Source organism: Mytilus galloprovincialis, chromosome 10 (genome assembly GCF_965363235.1).
Source record: "Mytilus galloprovincialis chromosome 10, xbMytGall1.hap1.1, whole genome shotgun sequence".
NCBI lineage: Eukaryota > Metazoa > Mollusca > Bivalvia > Mytilida > Mytilidae > Mytilus > Mytilus galloprovincialis.
The window spans coordinates 51,258,784-51,285,942 of record NC_134847.1 but is presented as its reverse complement, the minus strand read 5'-3'; the positions used below and the strand labels follow the sequence as shown (position 1 = coordinate 51,285,942).

At 30.6% G+C, this 27,159-nt stretch overlaps 1 protein-coding gene and 1 long non-coding RNA gene across 2 annotated transcripts in view; one reads left to right on the top strand and one right to left on the bottom strand.

The window, feature by feature from the left end:
• LOC143047775 (uncharacterized) overlaps window positions 1-15,510 on the bottom strand; it is a 33,173-nt gene extending 17,663 nt beyond the window's left edge. Inside the window, exons 1-2 of the mRNA XM_076221023.1 lie at window positions 15,375-15,510; window positions 6,590-6,644 (exon numbers count right to left, since the gene is read on the bottom strand). The gene's annotated coding sequence lies outside the window, so the exon portion shown is untranslated. The remainder of the gene's footprint in view (window positions 1-6,589; window positions 6,645-15,374) is intronic.
• Window positions 15,511-16,278: 768 nt separating this feature from the next.
• LOC143047777 (uncharacterized) overlaps window positions 16,279-27,159 on the top strand; it is a 36,195-nt gene continuing 25,314 nt past the window's right edge. Inside the window, exons 1-2 of the long non-coding RNA XR_012969657.1 lie at window positions 16,279-16,394; window positions 18,613-18,728. This is a non-coding gene — a long non-coding RNA (uncharacterized LOC143047777). The remainder of the gene's footprint in view (window positions 16,395-18,612; window positions 18,729-27,159) is intronic.

Here is a 27,159-nt window from a genome sequence, read left to right as displayed (position 1 = left end):
AGATTAACAGACATGTTTGAAATTACATACCAATAAATTCCGGAAATCAAAATGTCGGCTGCCATAAGTTACAAGTTAGAAAACCGTGGAATTTACCCCCTCATAATCAATAATGTTTTTTCAATCAAAATCGGGATTACAAAATAATGGCATAAATTTGAAAATATAAACTGAAAACGAGACCACTCTAAAAGTCTGAGAATATATATCGGATACAACTATCATGATTGTCGAAAATTATACACGGAGAAGCAAATAGATAAATGTAAAAAATAAATCTAAGGATGGAACAAACGAAAATTAACATTAATAGGAAAAATTACTGTAGTAAAGTCATTAATTTTACCAAACCTAACATGCATTGCATCAAGTATGATAATAAAACATGAAGTAAAGCAAAAGTTTAAAAATTTAACATATAATTTTGTATGGAGTATAAAAAAAGATAACCTTAAACACTCTGTATTAGTAAATCATATCTTAATGCTGGGTTACAAATGATTGATTTAGATTACTTTATAAAATCCTTACAAATCAGATGGGTTTTAAAACTAATAAAAAAGGAAAGCGATAATTGGAAAATTTTTCAAAGATTGGAAAAATTTTCATTTATTAAGAATGAATTTAACAAATGTTAATTTGCTTAATAAAATAGAATGTAAAACTTTACCTGAATTCCATATACAGTTTATTAGTCATAGCTATAGGTAGAAGTAACAGGAGGTCAAACAATCATACCTAGCAACTTTCTCGAGATTAGAAAACAACGTATTTGGGGAAATCATCTTATCAAGGAAAATGGGAAATGTTTTTTTTCTTCAAAACTTGATTAGTAGTAATATTTTGTACATCAATAATATAATAGATGAAAACAAACACATCTCATGAAAAAAATCGGTGAAGCTAAATATACTACAAAAGCATGACATTTTATCAAATTTCAACAACGAAATATATAAAATTGAAGGCGAAGCTTATGAACTATCTTTTAAATAAACTCATCATAGATACCAGGACTAAATTTTGTATATACGCCAGACGCGCGTTTCGTCTACAAAAGACTCATCATTAACGCTCGAATCCAAAAAGTTAAAAAGGTCAAATAAACTACGAAGTTCAAGAGCATTGAAGACCAATACTGGAATTTTCTTTTCCGTCTATAAAGCATATTTCATGTCTGACGAGAAAGATAAGGCCATTACTATCTTTAAAATATTTAAAAATGAAATCAGGGACATTATTAACTTGAATAAAGTCAGAAGCAAAAAAAAAACAACCCAGAGAATAATACTTTAAAGAATTTTAAAACATGGGAATATTTCGAATTTCTTTAAATGAAATGCTTATCCTAGCTGCGACCTCGTTGAATTATTCATGACTGCACATGTGACTAGTCAGGTGATGTGCAGCACGACAACTGAAATTCGCAATTTTACTCTTTCATTATGTGTATATAATTTATCATGTCTATTTTATTTTAAGCCATGGCGTTGTCAGTTTATTTTCGATTTCTGAGTTTGACTGTCCCTCTGGTATATTTTGTTCCTCTTTAATTGCTACACTGCATTAGTAATGCTAGTAGATTACACACCACAATCCTTATATACTCCATTCCTGTATAATTTGAAGACCAAGTGTACTTTCGATCATTTTTTCAACTTTGGCTTGATCATAGAAAATAACATTGGAATTTTGGATACTGCTAAAAATGATGTTGTACATATAATGTGTGGACAAAAACACTACTTTCTTATCTCATCATCTAAGACTTGTATTATAATTCAACAGAGTAATTAACCAAAAATTCTATAGTTGGATGAAAAGTCATGCTATCAGTATCAAAGATCATCATCAATTCCACGGTTCAGTAAAGCTTTAATGAAATACCAAATCAGTTTAGGTTTAGAAACGTAACGTATTTCGATATAAAATTGTACTATGTTAAATTGTTCTAATGTATTTAATAAATATAACTAACTTTATAGATATACTTTAATTAATATTTCCCCTATACATTTAATAAATGATTTAAGGGAAACTAAATTGAAGCTGTAGATTGAGTAAATTGTTAACAGCAAAGATGCAATGAAACTTGTTTAATTTTAAAAAAAAAAGTTATGTAAAGGAAAATAATGTCAACATTGAAAGTGAAAAAAATATAAATCATTTAATTGACTGATTCGATCTACAAAAACTCATTCTGATACAGATAACAATAGTGCACATGCTGAAATGTCTTGCCTTCTTTTTATATTGATATTAGGCTGATAGTCCTAAATATAAAGCTTAAATACTTCAAATATCTCACACAATTAACATGATCTAAGAAAATGAGGTGAAGGTCGTATAAACTAAACAAGAAATACACCTTACAATCATTCAATACAATAAATATAGTTGACCTGTTGCTTATAGTTTCTAAGAAACAGACTTAACCAAGAAATCTAATAATTGACCAATGAACCATGACAATGAAGTCAAGGTCAGATTAACCGTGCCAGGAAGATATGTACAGCTTATTATTCTTCCCTACAACAAATATAGTTAACCTATTGCTTATAGTTTAAGAACATCATACCAAAACATAAAAACTTAACACTGAGTAATGAACCGTGAAAATGAGGTCAAGGTCAAATAAAACCTGCGAGACTGACAAGTACATCATATAATATTTCCATAGTCCAAATATAGTTGACCTATTGCATATAATTTTAGAAAATAAATCAAAACACAAAAATCTTTACTTTGACCACTGGAGCATGAAATTGAGGTCAAGGTCAGATGACACCTGCCATTTGGACATGTACACTTTACAATCATTCCATACACCAAATGTAGTAGAATTATTGCATACAGTATAAAAAAAAAACTGACTGAAACACAAAAACTTAACCTATTATATAAAAGTAAACAGACCTAGAAAAATCTGATAACACGAGTTCGCTTAATCAATTAATATCTATATTTATGTTTATCAGAATTATAGCCTTAACGAAATCACTGCGTATACTCTAATTTCTTCTTTACTATACATTTTATACCCCCTCCCCTGTTTCATTTTTTTAAAGAATTTGAAAACAAGATTTTAATTATTGCCAGCTTACCCTATTTGCATATTTTCTGATACAAAATGCCTAGAACCTGTTCAAAACTATTTTGATAACATATTGAAAGCGTATCTGAATACTATAAATGTAATGTTTAGCATTCAAGCATTACAACATTCAAGATTATATAAAGTATCCAATCCAGCCTCTGTCTCCAGTCCACATCTCACTGTATGCTTATTTGTCAATTATGGTACACATTTTCTGCCAATTTAGAATTCTTGTCACAACAGTATCATCTGTAACCATATATCTGACACAATTCAGCTAATACATATTGTTACGGCCAGAAATCGCCTTTAAATTGTAGCCAACAAAAGACACAAATCAATAATAAAATTTAACAATATTTATTATACAAAAGTTTACAAGAAGTATTACACAAATATTACTGTCAACTTAACTGTCAAAATATGAGTCAAGTCTTTTATCTTTGTCTGTATCCAGTTATCTTTCAGAATCCAATCTGAATATTACAGTCACAATCCAGTATGATGTTGTTTGTAGAATTAAAGTGTCAATCCAAATGCTATGAATATTAATGTCTATCGATGTCTAAGTCCAAGTCCAAGAGTGAGAGTTTAACTTTAGTGTCTGTATATATATATAGTTGTCATGGAAGATTCTAGAACAGTCTATAATGGAACATCCTAGAAAGTTACAACAGAAGTTTCTAGAAAAATGTAGAAGTTTATATAACGCATCTTTTATTAGGATCATTCTGGAAAGTTCCAATCATTCTGTAATTGTTCCAGTGATTTCTAAACTGCACAGTTCTAAGATTATTCCGTAAACAACTATCAGGCCATACAACACAAATTAGGCCAACATAAATAAATATAATAATTACAATATCATAACAATATACTAGAAGTGTTTAAACAAAGTCATATATGCAATAGTTGTATGTTTGCAGATACCAGTCTGAGATTTAAATTCACTACAAATGTTATAGAGATGACTGCTAACATTTGATTTTTGCATAACTTCCAAGAACTATAAAATCATTAAATCATAGCATTTACAAGTTAAATTATTTATTTTTTTGACCCAGAGGGTAGGCAATTCTCTGTCTTTTGCCCCTGGGGCCTCAAATTTCCTAAAATATTCTGCTGTTTCTAGCAATTTAGAATATTTAGTACATATTTAGGATAGAACACACTATTGTAAGTTTTGTTGAGATATTTTTGTTTTTATAGCTTGTATTCATTATGCCGTGGTGACAAAAAAGCAGATTTAGGTGTTGCGACTTACTTTTGGGTTATCGAAAGGACACAAACACCCCAGAAGTTTCAATGACTGTGAAGAGTAAATATAAGCACTTCTTAACAATTTAACTTACAAATATGCAAATATTATGAATTAATTTTGTATACTGTACTTTAAGTAGACTATGCATACTGTAAACTGTGAATTTATGCTGAGTCATTATATTTAAGGCCCAGGATTTTATCAATCTTCATTTAATATTTATAAAACTTCATATTTGTGTTAATTTCTTTAAAACCTTTTACGGCTAAAACTGTACCACTTTAACTATGAAGTTTTGAAAAATATCATATCCTAGAATTGAAAGTTCATATGCACCACAATTTTTTACAAACGTCAAGATATAGGGCTGTGCGGCATATTTTCAACGTTTATATGCCCTGAACTTCTCAGAGTTTAAACTAACACTATTTTTCTTCACTATCCCTACCTCGAACCTCGAATGAAAGGTTACCACAGATTTCAATGTAAACAATATGAATGAAATATTATTTGTCGATAAAATTATTTAGATGTGTAATACATATGAATCACATACATGCAAGACTTAGTGAAGTATGTATATACATGCATTGGTTTAATAATTTCGTTAATTAAAACTCCTTTCATATGATTTTAGGAGTTCATCAAAAGGTTATTTAAAACCCAAATGTGTCTAGTGTCGTGGAAAAATGATTTTAATTGATCGCAGAAATACATGGAAGTATATGACGATTGTCTTTCGTTGCATTGGTTATCAGCTGAATATTACATACGACAAATCACGAGGAGCTTTGATTTTTTAAAGTGTCTCAATTCAACAAAATATTTTGAGAATGATATGTATACCATGTTGTCGTAACGTCTTCTTTTAAGACCATAGAGGAAATAGTCAGAAGGTAAAAAAATCGTTATTTGTCAATAAATCGTATTAAGCTTTTGGAACGGTTTTGTTCATTTTGGCAATTTGTAGATCATTTCCATCAACTATCTGAAACGTTTAACAGTCAAATAAAACTTTTTAAAAAGTCATGTGAAATATTTGTCAGTCCAGAGATTTGTCTACCTCGCCTTCCGTGATCATTTAGCTGTTTATAGTTTCTTTAAACCTTAAAGTTTTATGATGATTAGAAGAAGAAAAAACTGAAAATATTTGTCAGAAATCCATCATTTTTTACGGAAACAACTCATAAAGAACTCACAAAAAAAATTGAAAATGGAAATGGTGGATGTGTCAAAGAGACAACAACCCGACCATATAAAAGACAACAGCAGAAGTCACATACAGGTCTTCAATGTATCGAGAAATGCCCGCACCCGGAGGCGTCCTTCAGATGGCCCCTTAACAAATATTTACTCGTTCAGTGATAATGAACGCCATACTGAACTCCAAATTGTACACAAGAAACTGAAATAAAAATAATACAAGACTAACAAAGGCCAGAGGCTCCTGACTTGGGACAGGCGCAAAACAAAGTTTGTTTAATAGTTGCGTGTTGGTCGTTGGAATATAATACATAATCACTTTTACAGCTTAAAATTACCTCATATTCATTATATGATCAAGTTATACATCGTCAGTTAAGGATACAATCTCCTCAAGATGTTTTCATCCAACTTTCCATTTTTTTTTACAATTTACAATGCTTATGACGTTGCGCACAATGTTGGTACCAATTCAATATTGCTATAGATTAGCATAAAAATGAATACGTAGACTTGTCATTCGATAAAAATATAGTGATTCTTTATTAAATTCATTACATAAGACTTAAAATTAAAGAAAAAAAGAACCGAAATTAAAAATACCTGGAATTATAACACTTAATTATCCTATTTTTCCGCAAAAAACGCAATGTCGAAGGTTTTATTTTGTGCGCAAACGATTGGAGTTCCGTTTCTTTCCTACCGACATGTTACTTTTGACGATTTAAAACTTGCAGATAGATCCTTATATAAAACAAATATGCTATAAAAAAAAACTAAGATCCCGATATTTATTGATATCAATTTCATTTGGTGAACATTTGAATTCAAAATTAAACCATTCCTTCCTCATACATTGGTTGTATTGTACTTTATACATGTATTTTTACTTTCATTCGAATTAAACAACACTTTATAAATGACTTGACTCCAAAATCATTTACTCTCGGCCACCTCCTCAAACATATTCTGTCTGTGTATGTTGTTAGTTAATAGTAAAAATAACATATATTTTGATTTTTACTTACCTAAATCCACGGAACCGGCTTAACCCATTTTAGTTTTCTGTATACAAATTTAATTCTGAAACAAATTAGATCCTGATTAAAATATAAAAAGTAAGGACATTTATATTAAACACAATGCCCCGCTCATACTATCAAATGTATTTTAATATCTATAATACTAAAATAACGCGGTCCAATTTGTTAGTTGACAAGAGGGGTAGAAACGTTAAATCAACGAATTCAACTTTATATATAGCTAATTAGGACAATGGTGTTGATTAAAAACTGCCTGGTATAAGCCTGGTACCTTTGATAACTATTTACACCATTGGGTCGATGCCACAAGCCCAGTAGTCAGCACTTTGGGGTTGACATGAATTTCAATTATATGGTCATTTTCATTAATTTCCTGTTTACAAAAGTATGAATTTTTCGAAGGATATTCTTATCCCAGAAACAGATTACCCTGGCAGTATTTGGCATAACTTTTTGGAATTTTGGGTTTCAATGCTCTTCAACTTTGTATTTCTTTGGCTTTTTAATTATTTTGATATGAGCGTCACTGATGAGTCTTATGTAGACGAAACGCACGTATGGCGTATAAAATTATAAGCCTGGTACCTTTGATATCTTCTTACATATACAAGAAATTGGAATGAAAGAATTTCTTAAACCATTTATTACTATATTCTATTTGAACTCATTAAAATTTAACAAGTTAAACTTCAGAGGATTACACTAATACTTGTTCATATTTGAAATTGTTTCAGAAAAACACATTTGTTATAGCATCAGCATTATTTATATGACAGAAAGAAATTAACAAACAAACTTATCACTTGTTAGCTTATGAAAATGCATTGCGTCAATAAAAAACAGACGATTCTTCAAAATTCAATTGTTATGCAAGAATGTTCTCACCGGAATCAAATAACGGAACACATTTCCTTTGGAAATTTTACCCTTTTAATTGCAGTTAATGGATAATTTGAATGAGAAACAAACAACAAAACATATGACCACAGGAAAATATTCCCTGTTTTTTTTCTAAGGTAGGTAGTCAGTGTTAATGAATTAATATCTATTGTTTCCAATAAACTCATCATAGAAACCAAGATTACATTTTGCATTTATGCCAGACGCGCGATTCGTCTACAAAAGACTCATGGGAAATGTTTTTGTTGACTCCCTTCAACACGAATTATACATAGATGACAGTTGAAAGTGTATTTCAACTGTTTTGAACGATATAAGTAGTTTGACCATACGCAAAATGATCATGACATTATTTGAATACACCAATCTCAAGTTGGTTTTTTTTTTATAACAGTTAATATTTTCTAGACGACGTCATCAAACCATCGGTTTTTCCTTTGACATAATTACATAAGCATTTTGACCAAAGATATTTAAGGGTGTCTTTACGAATTCAAATTCGTCTAAATACTCGCATAGTCCGATCACTGCGTATATCTAGGTTAATTAACCATGTTAAAATTACGAACGTTAAAATAGTAAAACAACAGAAGTACCGAACTTTGAGTTAAATTCTAAATAAAAGTCCAAACTCGAATGACAAAATCAAAGCTCAAACTCACCAAACTTATGATAACAACTGTCATATAGAAAATGATGAATTAAACATGTATAACTAGCTTACCCTTTATCTTTGTGTTAAAAGCGCATGAAATGTCATTATATTGACAATAATGTGTGAACAAATCAAACAAACATAATAGGTCAAAATGTACAAAAAAGGGGTAGAGCGATCATCATTGTGTGATAACCTTATAATTACTATGAAAATAAACAAACATGGAAAAGCACTGAACAGGTGTACCATCATTAAAGAATTTGATCAAATGAACTTTGTATTTACTCAAAATTATTTTGCAATTAATATTTCATTATGTATAAAGTAAAGTAAATGTAACTTATAATAAGAATTAAAGTACAATATTGTTATAATTGATTTATCCTTATCAAATACAATATGTCGACTGTGGAAAATAACTTCACAAAATATCCGAATGAACTGTTAAGATAGATAGGGTGTTTCCCCCATCTTCGTTTTTGAAATACCAGAAAACAATCGGTCTAGATCTTTAATGAAATGTGCAAATATTGAGAATAGTAGGTAATTTAGGTATAAGAATTTTCATTTTAATGAATACTTTTGTTTGATTCAATTTTTTCCCACTTTGCCACATAAGGGGAGGCAATTCAAATGTAAGGGCAGATAATTCAGATTAAGTAAATTTAACAATAGAATGTTTTAGGAATTATTCTATTTTACATTTAATATATCCAAGTGATCTTGAAATTAAAGATACTACCGACACAGATAAATCTGCTTCATATTTAGACCTTTTTACTCGAAATGACTACTGATGGTAGGTTAAATACGAAAAGTTATGACAAGCGCGATGATTTAAATTTTCCTATAGTCAACTTTCCATTTCTGTGTAGCAACATCCTAGCGGCACCAGCATATGGAGTGAATGTGTCTCAATTGATACTGCTTTCTCAAAAGTTGCTGAGACAGAGCTATGAATCAATCAAATTAAGGTCATCACTCAAGAAAATTTACGGTCGCCATCATGACCTGATTGGCCATTATGACAAAAGTGTGTCAGAAATCATATCTGATATTCTTCCATCATTACCGAACTGAACAAAGAAATAACACGATGGGTGCCGTATACGGTGTAGGAAATGCTTACCCTTCCGGAGCACCCGATTTTACTCCCGGTTTCTATTAGGGGAGTTTGTGTTGTTTCTTATTTATTATTCATAACTGTTGATGTAAATGTCCTTTGGTTTTGTGAGTCTTTGTTTACTCCTTGGTTTTTATTGTTATTGTTTTATTATGTAGCAAGAACACGAGTCTCGTGTCCCTATTCCAACGTATGTTATCTCAAAATTCGATGGTGTAGTTTTCGTTTATTGGCAGAAAAATTTGGTTTTCCATGCATAATCTATTCAAAATCTGTCAATTTGGTACAACCTGTAGCGTAACGATAAGCTCCGTACTTGATAAAAACTAAATTTTGGCCAATTGCCAAAAAAATCTATGGATTATAATTTAGACTCCCCATCAACCTTAAACAAGAAGTCAACTTCTTAATTGAACCTGCAATTTGTTTAGTTTTTGTTTATTTCGGTGTTTTAATTTGTATTGAAATAATTAGAATTTCTTAAATATGTCGTAAATGAGTTTAGTTATTAGATCTTTGCACTTTTCTATGGAAAGACCTATTGTATTTGTTCTGATTATTATTAGGTCTTTCCACTTTTCTGTGGAAAGAACTATTTTATTTGTTCCGATTATTATAAGGTCGTTCCACTTTTCTGTGGAAAGACCTATCGAATTTCTTCTGATTATTCTTTTTTTGTTCTTCTTCCGCGCACTTTTATTTGTCGCTTATAAATTTTGTGTCGCAAAAAGTCCCTTAGATATTTGGTATATGATATCGAACAGTTTATGCGCCTTTGAAATTGACCCTGCTTAACCGAATACTTTTCCTTGAAGGAGTTAACTCCCCGAACCTATGATTGCATCTCCTCCGTAACCGTATAAGAAAGCAACACATTTATATTACCAAATTGTCGTTATATCCTCAGGATGTGTTGTCCAGTTATGAATGAAGCGATACGCAAACTCCATATGAGCGTTATTTCCCTTTCTGTATTTGATGTATGTATAGCATGAATGATAAGTGATAGAGACCTAAGGTATATTGATTTGAGGTCCTTGCCTCATTTAAATGAAATTGAGACCAAGGTCAAAGGTCAAGGTCATATCAAAAATTTTGAATTTTCATTGTGATTTGATCTCCTATGTTACCTAAATAGATACATATAAAAGAACTTGTGCAAAATGTTTGCTTAATTGTGATTAAGATATGATTCATTTGGTCTGAAACATTCCAATGACATCTTTTAGGAGCAATTGTCCCTAAAATGATTTAACTTAAGGTCAATTGAACATTACTCCAACTTGGTAAAATGTACATGATAAAGTCATAAAGTCTTTTGCAACATGTTAGTTGACATATGACCTTGCAAAATAACAACCGGTAGTAGCCATTTTTGCACTTATACATTGAAAAGTTCATTTTTGCACTTATTTTATTGAAAAGTAACTGGAAGCTATATTTTGTAATAAAATACGCATATATTAACCTATCAATAGAGACCGCAAGTGACCTGCAATAACCGGAAGTACCTAATATCTTTTTTATTACAGGCAATGTATACAGAAACCATATATTTTGGAATCAATGTGAATAAGGTTATCATTTGAGACTGGAAGTGACATTTTTATAAACCAGAAGTTGACATTAATTCCTCTTATTTCTTATTAAAAATATTTAGAAACCATATATTCATTGAATCAGTACGAAGAAACCTATGCTAGGACGCTTATAGTTACTTAGTTAATAGAATAAATTGGAAGTAGCTTCTCCTCATTAATATAGAAAATTGATTGATTGAAAACAATTAGTTTTCAATTATTATTAGTATTGTCTTCTGCCAAATTTTGTTGTCGCATAAAATTTTTGTTTCGCAATATGTCGCTAATATATTTCTTATATAGTATCATACAGTTTATGCGCATTTTCATTTTCACCCATTCTAAGCTGAACAATTTTCTTTGTAAGAGTTATCTCCCCGAACACTGTTTTCCTTTTGACTGGATCTCCTTCGAAACCACAAAAGAAAGCGACAAATTTATTTTATGAAATTGCTCGTGATATCCTTCGAACGATTTGTCCTATTATGAACGAAACGATATGAACACTCCATATCCATGTGATATTAGTGATATGCGTTTCTATCTTTTAAAGTGAATGAGACCTTTTGAGTTGAGATTCTAGATCCAAAAAAAAAGAAAATTAGGTCAAGGTCATATTTTAGATTTTGATTTTGGCTAATTTTCAATTCTTTTCAAAAACCGTATAAGATATCGAAAACATATTTTCACTAAATTATAAGTTGCGACATGTAGTAACAAATCAATTTTGGATAAAAGGCTACACTAACATTAAATAAAAGTTTTCTCGGCTCTTATATTAAAAATTAGGCAGATAGTGATATAACTCATTAACCATATATAATTTTTATTTGTAGCCCTTGATTTATGACATTAAAATTGAGCTCAAGGTCATAGGTTAATTTGACGTTCTAGATTTTGACCTTTGCTTTTATCTCAAATGTATTAGTCCAGCGGCTACAAGCACATTTCAGACGAATTGTGCACGTCCTGCTCCAAGCATGAAATTTGGCATAGACCTTCCTCAACTATTTTTGGCACAATTTTTCACAAAGCTGCCGTAGTATATGCACGATAAAGCCATGGGACTTTTTGCATCTAGTTGCAAGCCATATGACCTTGAAAGAAAAAGTAACCGGAAGAGACCCTGTGTAAACTGGAAGTAGCTAGTTTTTGTACTTTTTGAATGTAAAAGAATATAGAACCATAGATTTTTTGAATCAGTGTAAATTAAACAGTTAAATAATACCGGAAGTAAAAAATTTAAACCAGAAGTAATAAATTATCTCCCTTCTTTAAAAAAATATTATATAAAAAACATACATTTTTGGATACAGCGTACTATAAAAGACTATAAGCTATCATTTGACGCTGTAAATAACATCTCAAACCAAATTTTATACAATTTTCATATCAAAATACTTGTGTTTGTGGAAAGACCTTCAATTTTTCTCTGAACAATTGGTTTTTGATTTTATGTGTGCTTGTTCCTATAGTCTTAACATTAATTAAAACTGTTAATGATATTTTGTAATAAAAAAACTATCCAGGTACAAATTTAGCAATAGCTTAATAGCTTATTAGGTCATACAGCAGATTGTTACCCTAAGAAAATATTGTCAAGCAAAGGTTGACAATATCCTTGCGAGGTATAACACGCTGTTATATTCCACTCCCAGAAACGCGTTATTAAATCTATTATACTGAATGTTCTGTTGTGGCTGTCTTTTGAATTTCAAATTCACAATAGTAAACTATGAAGTTTTCTACGTAACATCCGTTCGTATTTTATAAAGCGCACACTTGATTAACCGTCTCCCTGAAAGGTAATAGAGTAGCTGCCATGGATAGAGTGAATCAAAATCAGGCATTTCTAAATGAATTCTAATCATGAAAATTAACTTAGTAAAAACATTTCAATGTGATGACTTTTAAAAAAACCCTATAAAGAGTTCAAATCATGATTTACCACTGCTTCTGCAATTTAGCTGACTTTATTGGAACATTGTATCCCTTAAGAAGGATACAAAAAAGGTAAATACCATAAGGAACTGGAAATAGGAAAAGGCACGTTTGTAAAATGTACACAAATAAACTACCTCTTTGTTATTGAGAATTCAATGATTTCAAAACGGAAAGTGTATTTGTGGGAAACAATAGAGAATCGTATGGGCTTTGCTCATTGTTGAAGGCCGTACGGTGACCTGTAGTTGTTAATGTCTGTGTCATTTTGGTCTTTTGTGGATAGTTGTCTCATTGGCAATTATATCACACCTTCTTTTTCATACTTCTTTGTTATTGAGAATTCAATGAATTCAAAACGGGAAGTGTATTTGTGGGAAACAATGGAGAATCGTGAAAAACTGTACGTTCCCGATTAAATAGATTTGGACTATTTCCTTTATGGTCATGAACATGTGGATATATACTCATATATACAGTAGAGTATTTTTTTTAATTGTTAAATGTGGCATCTTCTTGGAAAATAATAAAAATTTGACTCTCTCACATTTACAATATATTTAAAGGAATATTTCTAAATATTATTAATTCGTATATTTTAACAACTTTGATTCGTTTAGGGATAGTCACATGTTAAACTATATTTTCGAAGGTAGAGAGAAAACGGCGGATAGCAAAATGCATATTGACCGGCAAAAAGCATATCGCACGGTTATTTTTAGAATATCTTTGTGACGTCATGTAAAGAATTTCAGGATATTGTTTAACGTTTTGAAACACATGATATCTGTGATCGATTATTTGACGAAAAAAATCTTCAAATACATAAGATGTAAAAAAAAAAAAAAAAAAAAAAAAGTAAATGAAATAACAACTAATATGTTGTTATTGTCAAGGAAACAATGTAATATCTATAAAATTCCAACAAACCTAAATGACGGTTTTGATACAAATATGGTCGGAAATTAATAATATAACAAATATAGCCTGTGTATGAGGTCAATACAGAATATATCGACCCAAAGAAGTATATCGACCTCGGACTTCGTCCTCAGTCAATATACTTCTTTCAGGTCAATATATCCTTGTATCGACATCATACAAAGGCTATATTTGTATAATATATTTTAGTTCTATAACTATTTGAACTCATTCAAATTTTAAACTGACCAGCGAAGTAGCTGTTTGAGAGAATAATGAGGAAACACTTGCTTGAAATTTTCCCATACACATTCTTCAGGTGAAGATGTAGCGTTAGGTTTTATTGGGATTTACGCGAGCTAGGTTGTAATGTGTGCACAGGCAAACATCAATATGATAGATTATGGATGCACGTGGTGGATGTTTGTTTCAGCATGTAGTGGTTAAATTTACCCTTGTAAAAAAGATTAGAATTCATGAGACGTGCCAATTATAGTGTGTCAAAGAAACGTATTATCATCCCACTAAGATGCAGTGTATAGCAAACTTTGACACCAGGTCTCAAAATGTTTTGTTAGTTTTAGGGCATCTTTGTTAGTCTTAGCTTCATCACAAAGGTGCAAAATCCTTGACAAGTAATTTTCAATCCGACTGGCGGGACCTGGGAATGCAAGTTCAGAAAAATAACCTGTGTAAGTCTGCTTGAAGTTTGTCAAGCTTTTCACAGAGTTGCAGATCAAGAAAACGTGTTACAAAAGATACCGTCAACGCTTACACAAGCCGACAGCTTTATATCTATTAAATGGTTTCAGATGTCATGAAAGGTCTACGATTTATCCAAAATAGCTACTTTTTTCAGTAGGATTCGAAATTTGTCCAACTTTTATCCCTGGTCACAGTCTTAACTAACCCTACTAAAAGAAAGTTATGTGATGGCTTGATTTGTTTCTCGTTCTTTTCACATGACATAATGTTAACAGACAGTCATCGATTATTATAATACTAGAAGTATATTTCCCCTGCTTTTTGAGAGGAGAGAAAAGTGAACCAAACTTTTGTTGTGTATCAACAAAGGAAGAAACATGTTGTTGTATATTAAGAAATAGAACTACATATCTCGTAGAAGCAGCCATTTTAGATATGACTGTTTTTGGAAGTCCGCCTTATATGCGAAATTTTGTCAAACAGTGCGAAGTTAAACTAGCTGTTTGAGTGGGTATATAACACACAAAGGAGTTACCTTGTTAAAAATAGGCTGAACGATTAAATAACAAACTATAAGTCAATATAAATTAAGAGTCTTACAGATCAAAATTAGAAATTGTTAAACTGTTATAAATCCATTGTAACTATTCCTGTAAATTGTGGGTTTCACATTTGAATTTTGTTTTTATAATTTTATCAACAGTCACATTTCTCTAAAAATTAAATAGGCCAAATCTAGTTTAGTAAAAGGATTGGGTACCCCTAAATAACAAGTTAAAATAATCATTTACGTTTGGCGTGTATTTGTACGGCACAAAAAAGCTAGTTGTCGTCTGGTTACAATGGCTGCGATCAAAACATTCAAATGTAGTTTTCATTTATATCTTAAATTTTTTTTTTTTTAAGTGACTCTTGGAATAAAAAAAACAATAGTAAACTTACTTTATATGTCGGCTGATTAAACAATCATTGCTTCAATCAAAATGTATTCAAAACTGTGCGTAATATTCTGTTTTTTGCTGTTGTTATTTTATTCAAAAGCAAAATATTTTGTTCGCCACCATAACAACGAAATACCCCTTTACCTTCTTGAACATGTTGAAACGAACTTCTGGATTTAAAGTTGAACTGCATTTACGCGATTTATATACGTGACCCGGTAATAATTCTACGCAGTATGATTTTCCGAAACTCTTTTAACGCTACCAAATGCGTCAATCGATTTCTTATAATCATGCAATGTTCAGTTTAAAATACGAAAATATGAATCGATTGCCGACGAGACAATTATGTAAAAGGATTCAAATGCAACATAACATATTTATATGCTTATGATTTGAAATATATGCTATATTCATATTATATTTTAAATCAATTTTTTCATGTATTTATCGCCATTGCTGCATACATTAAATGCTTGATCGCTCCCTTATTTTCTAATAATGAAAATCGCGCAAATGTGTTAATGAATTCAAATTAAACTGTCATAAGAAAATAAAAACGTAGGTTACTGTGTCACTACTATCTTTAATGTAATATAAAAATGTGTATTTCGCTTATAACCAGTTATACTAACACTTATTCAGGTGAGTCTTATTTCTTATACCAAATTATATTTGAAGGTGAAAATGTTGGGTCGTTTTTTAGTTTGCAATCGGTTTAACATGTTACTATAAAAAGAAAATGTGGTATGATTGCCAATGAGACAACTATCCACAAAAGACCAAAATGACACAGACATTAACAACTATAGGTCACCGTACGTCAGTTTATTGTCTTATTATCTATAACGGGTTAAAACATGTTTTCAACAGAATCAGGGACCACAAGGATTCATGTGTTGTTTTCCCTTGATTTCTACATAACTTTAATTTGTCGATTACTAGTATAACTACAGTGTTTTTAAATGTTTTCTATCGATTACTAGGCCATAAAGTCACGTGACACAACGAAACAGACTAGGTAAGACAGTTTTATTTTATTATGTGCTAAGGATTTGATGTTTTTCAAATTTTATATAATCACCACAGTCTCAATATATGAGAGCACTCTTGATTTAGAGTATTGTAATATAGAATATGGTTATTCTAAAGTTAAAGATGACCCAAATAATTGTTTAAGCTTGTTGAATACATACATTTTTCCGTTCAACATATTTAAACTCACTATAAATACTAATTTCTTTTCGTCTTTTATCCGTCGATTGTTAAGGACATTTTTTTCCTTTCTTTGTTTTGCAGATATTTCGATCTTGTCAGTGAAGTTTATTTTCTATATGTCTTATTTGGCTATACTTTAGTCCCTAATTCATTTGTTACCTGTTCAATATTTGTATTAGATTTTTAAAACTCCAATATTTTGACTTCGAGTATCAATGAAGTGAAAATAATTGTCAAAATACGCATGTCTCTTGTAGTGGACTTTTAGTTACCGAGAGTATCACCACCCAGGAAGTCCACACGTAATGCTGTTAACCAAACACAAATTTTAAAAAGTTTGTTTAGCCGCATGACATGGATTTGAAAATACTTTGAATAATCTTTTATTTAAACTAGTGAAGTGTGTGTAGAGACACTTTTTTGTATTCACTTAGTATTTAAAACCAATGCAGACAATTTTTTTTTAAAGTTGCAGTTGCAAGTATTTAAAAAAAAAGATTTTTTGGGGGATTTTGTATTTATCAATTGATTATTCGATCATTATATAGGTTGCACTTCTGTAAATATAGAGAAAGCTATTTCAAATAGTTTTTTGTGTACGTATGTTTCTCTGTTGGTGTTTTTTTTTTTCTTATTTAGCCATGGCGCTGAAAAACACTTTCTCCCCGGCAATATTTTTGTATACCCTTAATGTAGATTAATGATATACCGCCATCTTGGATTGCACAATCACAGTACAAAATCAGTCTAGTTATTTTGCCCAAATTTTCAAATTTGAAGACAGATGTGCAATTTTATAGACAAACTGTTTATTTATATAAAGATAACTAAATAATTTATCATATTATACAAAATATTTAAACAAATATTATTATTTTTTGTTTCAAGAATCATTTTTTCAAATGGACCTTTGAGGGGAGATAACTCGTTAAGTAAAAAAATTATACCGGATTTATAGGGATTTGTTTTTACTTGTACCAAGAAAAGAGTTCGGTGACACCATTTTCCTTTTAATTTTCATAAAACATATAATAAAACCTTTCTTCTCACAATTTATTTCAAAATTCTATCTCATAGATTTGTTATGCAAACAAATGCGTTTTTTCATTAACAATCTAACCAAATTTAGGCAATTTACAACGACTTATAGCATGACAAATATCACGGTGACCTATATTTTTTATTATATTTTGAAAAAAGCATAGTAAAATCTTCATTTTGGCAAATTATAAGAGAATTCTGTCTCAAAAAGTCTATACTTATGATCTACCTTAAATCACTGCATATGCTCTAACATTCCTTTTAAAGATCATTTTATTTCTTCACCACTGTTTCAACTTTCAAAGTTTCAATACAAGTCTTTAATGATTGCTTCTTACCCGAAATACATGGTTTTTTTTTACATAAAATGCCTAGAACCTGTTTAATACTATTCTGATTACAAATTGAAAGGGTTTCAGAATACTGGTAATGTTAAGTTTATCTACATTATCATCAAGGTTTTATGAGTGAAAATTACTGGAAAGAGTAATTAGCAGCACGTCCAAAACAATTTAACTTACAAATATGCATATATTATGAATTTACTTTGCATACAGAGCTTTAAGTAAACTATGCATACTGTAAACTGTGAATTTATATTGAGTAATCATAGTTAAGGCTGAGCATTTTCTCAATTTGCATGAACTATTTATGAATCTTCATATTTGACTTAATTACATTCAAAACTCTGAAGATAAACTAGATTTGGTAGAAATTCTGCATATTTTCTATTTCAATGTAATATTTTTTATTTACGTACGTAACAATCCAATTCGGAATTTACTTTTTTTCAATTTTTTTTTAGTTTATTCGAATATCTTATACTTTTTCCTTCATTTGCATACAAAATACAACTGTAAACATCTCATTGTCTGCATGGCACCTTAATTTTAAGCAAAACATATTGCATATTAAGATATAAAAATGACATCAACTTAATTTTTTCGAAAAAATCAAATTAGATTTTAATTTTTTTTCAGTGATAGATTAATTTAGAATGGCTTGTATTCTTTGCAAAGTGTCAAAATTATCAGAGGAATTTCCTCCATACAATGCATCACCAAAGTGTGACCATGCCTGTTTGACCTGTCTACGGGTAAGAATTATATCGTTAACAATAATTCAAAAATGGAAAATTATACTAACTTTGACAATAACTTATTTATTTCTCCATACGAATTGCAAGAATTGTTGAATCGTTTTAGTGATTTCACATCTCCATATATATTGAAAACAGCGTTGCCATCTCGCTGCTCACCTTACTGCAAGTTTACGACAGCCACTACCATGTTTTGGCAAAACTCTTTTACGTGTATCGGTATTTATGCATCCAGCATTCCTGTATTACTTATGTTTCTTTTTGGGTTCAGTTGGATATTTTGTTCTAAATGTCTTATCGTTTGAGGTGACAATTTCAAATTTTCTGTACATTTCAAATGTGTCTTATTTAGCAGTTAGTCATGTAAAATTCCGTGGATAAGGTATTGTGTTAGTCCAATTAGTTATGACGTAAAAGAAATCTGGCAAAGAAATCAAACACAAACTGATATTTTCTATCACGACAACAACACTAAATCGTGCAAAAAAAAAAGACATCCACAGGACACCTAAAAAAATACATATCATAATTCAAGACGATAACGTAGGAGAAAGGCAAATAATTCGGATAGATATAACACCAACTCAGATCCAGCCAGTAGAAAATAAGCCAGAAAGTAGTGTTTATTTGAAACAAAACAATTACTTCGCATAGGTGTAATATTGTAAATAACTCTTAAGTTATCTTCCCAGATACTGAACACATTAACGGCAATGAGAATCAAGAAAACGTGATGTGTATCTTATTAAAATTTTGTAAGACTATTTAACAGTAAATATGGTAATATTAATAAAAGATTATAAAATATTAAAAAGAAAATAAAATATGAAAAAAAACTATCGAAAATATATTATTTAAATTAATTTGTTTAGCACATTTACATATAGTTTGTGGTAATTTAGAAACACATTATTAACTGTGCTTCACCTTTATGAAGTGTTGCCAAACTTGGATTGAACTTTCTTTCTGGTAAGAAATAGCAATAGAAACAGCCGAATTTTTTTTAATTTTAAATTTTTTCCGTATTTTTTAGAATTCATTTTTTAAATTTTTTTTTGTTGATCATAAATGTACATTTTGCTCTGATAGAAAAAAATCTGCAGTCGAAACACAACCAATTTTGATCTGAAATAGTTATTTCGATCTGAACAACACTGTAACACTATAATATCTTAGGTCTTTCAGTTTGTTTTCAGAGTTATCCACTGCGGTAAATTCAGTACTGTACAGAAAATTCTCCTGGAGTCCATTAAGATCTATACAGTCAATGTTCAAACTGTTCAATTGAATTTTACATCTATAAGTCCACATTATACCGAATAATTTAAAGCTACTAAACATTTTCGAATTGACTGCAAACAAATTGTCTAAACGTTGATGATCTGTTAATAATCCTGAGAGTTGACTTATTACAACGGATATGTTATTTAGATTTTTCTAGGAGGAAAGATGAATTTGTAAATGAATATTACCGGGCTGGTAAGAGTTGATGATAATTCATATTGTCCAAGACTTGATGAAAATGAATAATATTTTGCGACATAAAAATGCTGGATTGTATTGTGTTCCCAAGATTAGAAAATAAATCTGTCCATGCCTTCCTGAGGAAAAAAAACTAATTATGCGAAGTCAATCTAGAAAAATCTTCCTGCTCCTCCCTGTCCACTAAACTCTGGTCACAAAAATGTTCGTCCTCAAACCACAATTCCGTCCTCTTTTCTTCAAATGTAGCCAACGTTATGAGACTTATCACCGGATGAGCATGATGACGGATATCGCTTTTACCTGGATCTGCGTGCTCTTCTGGAGAGTCTCTGTTTTTGATTGAGTTCATATGTCTTAGTCTGTAGATTTCTATATTTTGTTTTGTATGTTATTGTTTGTCATTTGATCGTTTTCGGTTTTCTGCCATGGCACGGCATTGTCTGTTTTCGACTTACGACTTGCAATACCCTTTAGTATGTTTTACTGCAGTAAATTAAGTGAAAATTGAATCATGACAGATCATGATTGAAATTTAGCGGTTAAAAGTTAGCTTTCCACAACTGCATGTATTCTAAGATTGTTCAAGTTTGTTTGTTTGATTTTTTGTTAGCATTAAAGTGCTTCAGACCGATCTGATAGTCAAATCCCTTTCAAAAGGTTTTGCTTGTTTGTTGTTGCATGTGACAAACTTGAAGGGTGCTTATTAACATTATTCTTGTCACATTATTGTGTTCCTTTCTTATCCTGTAATATTGTTGATATGTAAAACAAATTTAATTGCTTAAGTATCTATAATACTAAAATAACGAGGTCCAATTTGTCAGCCGTCATGGGGTAAAAACGACAAATCAAAGAATTCAAATTTATATATAGCAAATATAGGACAATGGTGTTGATTAAAAATTATACCACTCCAGACCCTTTTCTTTTCCACATAATTATTATTGCCAATAATTAACAAGTTCCGGGTCTAATCCGATACCGATACCTATAGTATATTCACCTGTTACCTTTTTACCTTATCTGTACGTTCCACATCTGACAGGCGCACCACCAAACGGTTTATTTCGGATTTTGCTATATACACGGGTCATACTCACAGGGTTGACACTACAAAATTCAATCATTGTCAAATTGTTTCCTATTGTACTATTTTAATCAATAAGACTTTCTAAGATGACAATACGAATACTAAAAATCTGGACTTAAAATAAGGCGTATAGACACAGTTTTCAATTTGTTAGCGGGCATCACCATGATCAAGTAAAACAGCGAATCAAAGAATTCAACTGTATTTATAACTAAAAGAGGGACGAAAGATACCAGAGGGACAGTCAAACTCATAAATCGAAAATAAACTAACAACGCCCTGACTAAAAATGAAAAGGACAAACCGACAAACAATATTACACACGACACAATAATATAGGACAATGCTGTTGATTAAAAAATACTCCATTCCAAGACCTTTTGTTTTCCAAATAATTAATATTACCAATAATTGATAAGTTCAAGGTCGACGGGTTCAAACAAAAAGATTTTGAAAGCACAGAAAGCTGTGCATCTTATAATCGGCATGACTTTATCAGATGACAATCCCAATACTAAAATAGGGATTACGCATAGTTACATACTTTAATTCAGTCACGGACCCGCGATATCACGGGTGTGTTCTAGTACTTTTTAAGATTTGAATTGTTTCACATTTTATCATCGGATGGATTTTCGCATCTTACTTAACAGAATGAATTTTGCTAGTTATTGAAGATGCAGTTGTTCAACTTATCTTTTTGTCCTTTGTGGATATTTATCACGTTGGAAACCAAACGCTATCACGGGTATACTACTGTTGTCTTTATTCATTCACCCCTTATTTTATTGATTTTGTATCGACACGGTGTCGGTGTCATCCTGGTTTTCTCACATTTGATTCAGCATATGTAAACATAGGAGGATTGTTGTTTATTTCTGAATTACAGTCATATTTTTTTCCTATAATTTTACCTGTATAAAAGATACAATATTATTTAATATTTGATTTAGTTTCTAGCAGGACAATGTATTGAATTTGACAAGTATATCTTTTATTTTACCAGTAACATCTGATGAAAGATTCTATATTCTTATATTTTTAAAATCAAGGAAAATGTGTAAGAATATTTTATATAAATTTTTATACGGTTTTGAGTGAGAAAACGTATTCAATTTTATAAATTTAGACAAAAATGTGAACAAAATGTTTTTTTTTTTTATAATTTATCAACAAGTTATGTTTTTTATCGTTGGTACATTCTGAAAAAGTAAAACGTAATAGAATGAAATTAAGGATTATAATGAATTGTCGTTCAAATTTAAAATACTTGTTATTCATTTAACTTAATTTAATAAATTCACTGCTCTGAAATTAAATAAAAATATCAAGTTATTCCTAACCAATGGAATATGACGATTATGTCATAGATAAAACTTATTCGTCTATGTATTTTCATTTGTGTCAATATATCTTTTGATTGAGTTAAGCAATTTCAATTGATATTTTATAGTGTGTCTTTCTTTGTTGTGATGTTACACTTTTGTTTCGGGCAAGAGTGACGTTGGTAGCTATTAAAATGTGTAAACCCGCTGCATTTGTTTGCACAGTCACCTGATGAACCTGATGTTGTCGTTTCTAGTTTATTTTTTTTTATATATAATAGACCGTTAGTTTTCCCGTTTGAATGGTTAAACCTGGTAAAATTTGGGGTCCTTTGTAGCTTGCATTCTATAATTGAAACGTTAACAAATATCTCGAAACTCCATAATATAATTAAGTAAAAACACATAAATAAGATACAAAAATTCCTAAATTAATCACTTTAAGTAAATTCTAAAAGCCCATACAAACTGAGGTAAACAATTCAAATATCCCAATTTGGATTTTCCCCTTCTCTAAAAAAGTGTTCTATTTCTTTTGTTTTATTTCAACTGGGTTTTCAATCTTCGGCGCATAGATCATATCTGTTGCATTCAACACTTCGCAACATTACACTCAATAGTACAGGGAAATAGTACTATTACATTTTCCAGCATTAGGTTGGCCTTTTGTGTACCCAAGGCAAGTATTGAAAATCAACTTAGGAGGGCTGTGATTGGATGTAAGGGGTACAGTGTAAAAAAAATAAAGTCTATGATTGAATGCAGTGTGTATATTTACAATTAAAAGTTTGACACCCATTGAAATATTGTTTTCTGGAGAATTATTCGAAAAGACCTGTAAAAGATGTAGAATAACGGTTGGCAAGGATAACATAAACAAGCTCCGTTGAAATTTGTTCATGATACTATTTTGCTTCAATTTTAAAAACAGAGTAATGAAGTGCGAACAACACACATAACTGTTTTGTTAGTATTGTCGCCTATGGCAGGATACTTGGTACTGTTTTTCTTAAGAGTAGTATTGCGGAGCATGTATGGAACGGATTTGAACTCTGCGCCGGAGATGGCTGGGTTTCCGCCTGCACTGTTGGTTGAGAATTACGATGATAACAATCAATTTTAAAACTTAACTAGTTTTTGTATAGTTCGTAACTTTTATGTTTTTAACTTGTATAATCTTGCTGTTTGCCATTATTTTAAGTAGCTTGATAAAAGATTAGTTTCTGTTTTAATTTTAAGGAATGTATGAATCAGAAATGCATTGAGCCAAATCATGCTAAATATTCAACATTGTTAATATAAATCAATATTGTCCTCGACTTATGAACAATTGCGTGCACTATTTTCGTAAAGCCGATAACTTTACTAATTAAACAATATTCTATGGGTGACATAACCGTATTTAACAAGTACAAACATGCTTGAAATGCAAGCGTTCATATCTTTGTATTAGGTCACAATGATGATTAAATAAAGGTAAACACGATTTTCCGTAAACGGCCTATTATATGGAAAACTAGATTTTGATATCATTTCTAAACACAGATGCGGCAAGATAATTAACATTCTAATGCAACAACGTTTGTAATGTTCATTTTGATTGGATAACGTCACTTTCTTACATGGCATCAATTGACAATTGATGCTATGGGACGTACGCGCAAGCGCAGACGGCATATGACAGATTTTAGATGCATGTTTTAACGTTGTTTTCTGTCAGTTTCATTAGAATGGAGATAACAATATTGTATTTTAAGCTCCGACGGCATCAATTTGGGATTTGATGGTCGCAAATACCCGTTTACTGTCTCCGCTAACGCGTCGCCAGTAAACTTAATTTGCGACCATCAAATCCCCAATTGATGCCGTCGGAGCTTAAAATACAATACAGTTATCTCCTAATTATCATATGCTTAGACTAAATAACATATGATTTTTACCGTATGAAAATAGCATTAAATTAAAGTATTTTCCATATTTTTCGAATTGGTGCTTAGCGGGCTGATATGAAAAGTTTATCACATGCTTCGATTGTTATCACATGCCTTTCCGTAACGTTATCACATGGCATTCCGGTGATACTCGGCAAATTCCGGAAATTACACCTCAATGCTACGTTTTCAGTGAAAAACATTACAAAGTAGTGTACAAAACAATTATTTGAATACTGGAAAGTGTATTGTATAAAATAATTAAATTAAATTAAGAAAAAAAAAATATTAAATAAATGCATTTTTTAAGTTTGTCTGAAACATAATTTAGAAAGTTACTTTTAAAAAGTTGACTTTTCCAAACAATGTTCATTATGCATATTGTTGAATTATTTTTTTTTTGTCGATTCGTCCATTTTAAAATGTGTTTTTTTTCTCTGTTGAGGCATATGATAGAAAGATTTCATATTGAATGCATCAAATTTGGGGTCCGACGTCCGTGAACTTTTTACTCTTTCAACTTCTTTTCGGGAACCACGTAAAAGGATCAATATATGAATCTATTATTTTTCTCTACTGTTGATGCATATGATAAAAAGATCATAACATGTCATTTTTCATATCGCATGTATTATCAGCCCTCGAGCCATGCGGCTCTTGGGCTGATATTGAACCTAGGGCTGATAATACATGCGATATGAAAAATGCCATGTAATAATCTGATATTATTATCCTCTACACCAGACAAAATAGCTTACCTAAAAGGTACATCATCTACTTGCCACTATACGTCATTTACTATGTTGCAACTGTTGATACTGCAGACCAGGAAAGGCATTACATTTACCACCGAAAGCTATATAGCTTAGGTCGGACGAGAGGTCTAGGGTGCTGGACACGCTACAGGTGGTGTTTTCATGATGTCACAGAAGCAAGGGAAGAAAATTGCTTTGTAGATCTAACATTGTTGGGATAATTTAATTGTTAACAAAACTTTGAGATTTTGAAATACTAAGGCTTTTCTATTTCAGGAATAGATTACCTTAGCTGTATATGGCAAAATTTTTAGGAATATTTGGTCTCCAATGCTCTTCAACTTCGTACTCTATTTGACCTTTTAAACATTTTTTTGATTCGAGCGTCACTGATGAGTCTTTTGTTGACGAAACGCGCCTCTGGCGTAAATATAAAATATTAAATTTGGTATCTATGATGAGTTTATTTACAACCACTGGGTCGATGCCACTGCTGGTGGAGATTTATTTCCCCGAAGGTATCACCAGCCCAGTAGTCAGCACTTCTGTGTTGACTTGAGTTAACATTGATATGTTCATAATAATAAACAGTTTATGGAAGAAGCGAATCGATATAAACGTTTCTTATATCAAAAAGCGATATTGTCCTATATCAACGAGTTGCATTGTGGAAACTTTCAGACAAATGTTAACATTTGTATGAAGAAAGGAAGATTTCTCGGTATAAAGAAACGACTCTTTTCTGAAAACAGGATAAAATTCAACACGACATACGTCTGCTGAGTAGTTGCCATGAATTGTGTAACATTATAACAAGCAAAGTGTATTAATACGAGAACATTGAATTGTTGATTACATGAAGCATAAATGCTCGATTTATCATTTGTAGATGTACACATTCAATAAATATCATGTAGCAAATCTAGTGGAATGCAATTGAGATAAATTCAATTGTTTGGTAAGCCAAAATCACCTATAAGTCAAAGATACTGCTATATTTTATCATATCAATGCGAGGTTTGTCTTGTATAACAGCGATGTGATTTTAATATAAAAAATTGATGAATGCAGTATTTTTCTAATATAACTACGAAAATTTTCTCATATAAAATGAATACGACAACACGGCACATTGCATGTCAATAAAACCGAACATGAAGAATGTTGTTGTTGTTTATAGTTAACACGTGTTTAGTTATTTATAGTAAGGTCGGTTTGAAAGAAGTTTTTAAAGTTTCATGCACGAGTGAATTCAGGTAGTTTAAAGTCATTCGAGCCATTCAGAGATGGGTCCGATTACTTTCAATGTAATTGATTAAATTACAATTACTTTGTCATTTGTACGATTAAATTAAATTAATGATTACATCATTTCTGAAAGTATCTGATTAAATTAATGATTACATTGGCAAAGTAATCATGATTACATCTGATTACAATGAATTTAAAAACAAAACATTTTGAATGATGTGGATGAATAAACGTTTAATATAACTATAGCATTTTTTAGAAACGTATTTTATTTGGTTCAATTATAAAATGATAACTTCAAATTAAATGTCATCTATTTAAATAAACACCAAATTTCACTACATATATATACATTACACATTTCACCAATGATCTCTAAATTATTTTGAATTAAATTTAATAAAGATATATCATAATCAAGAGTTTTTTTGTTTGTCTTCTGACCTTTTTCATAATTTATATGTATTCCAAGTTGCAGTTTATGGAAGTTTAAATATGGATGAAATAAAGTTACATTAGTACCAGTTAAAACTATGTTAAATTTTAATAGAAATGTTTAATCAAATTGTGAACAATATATATTAAAGTACT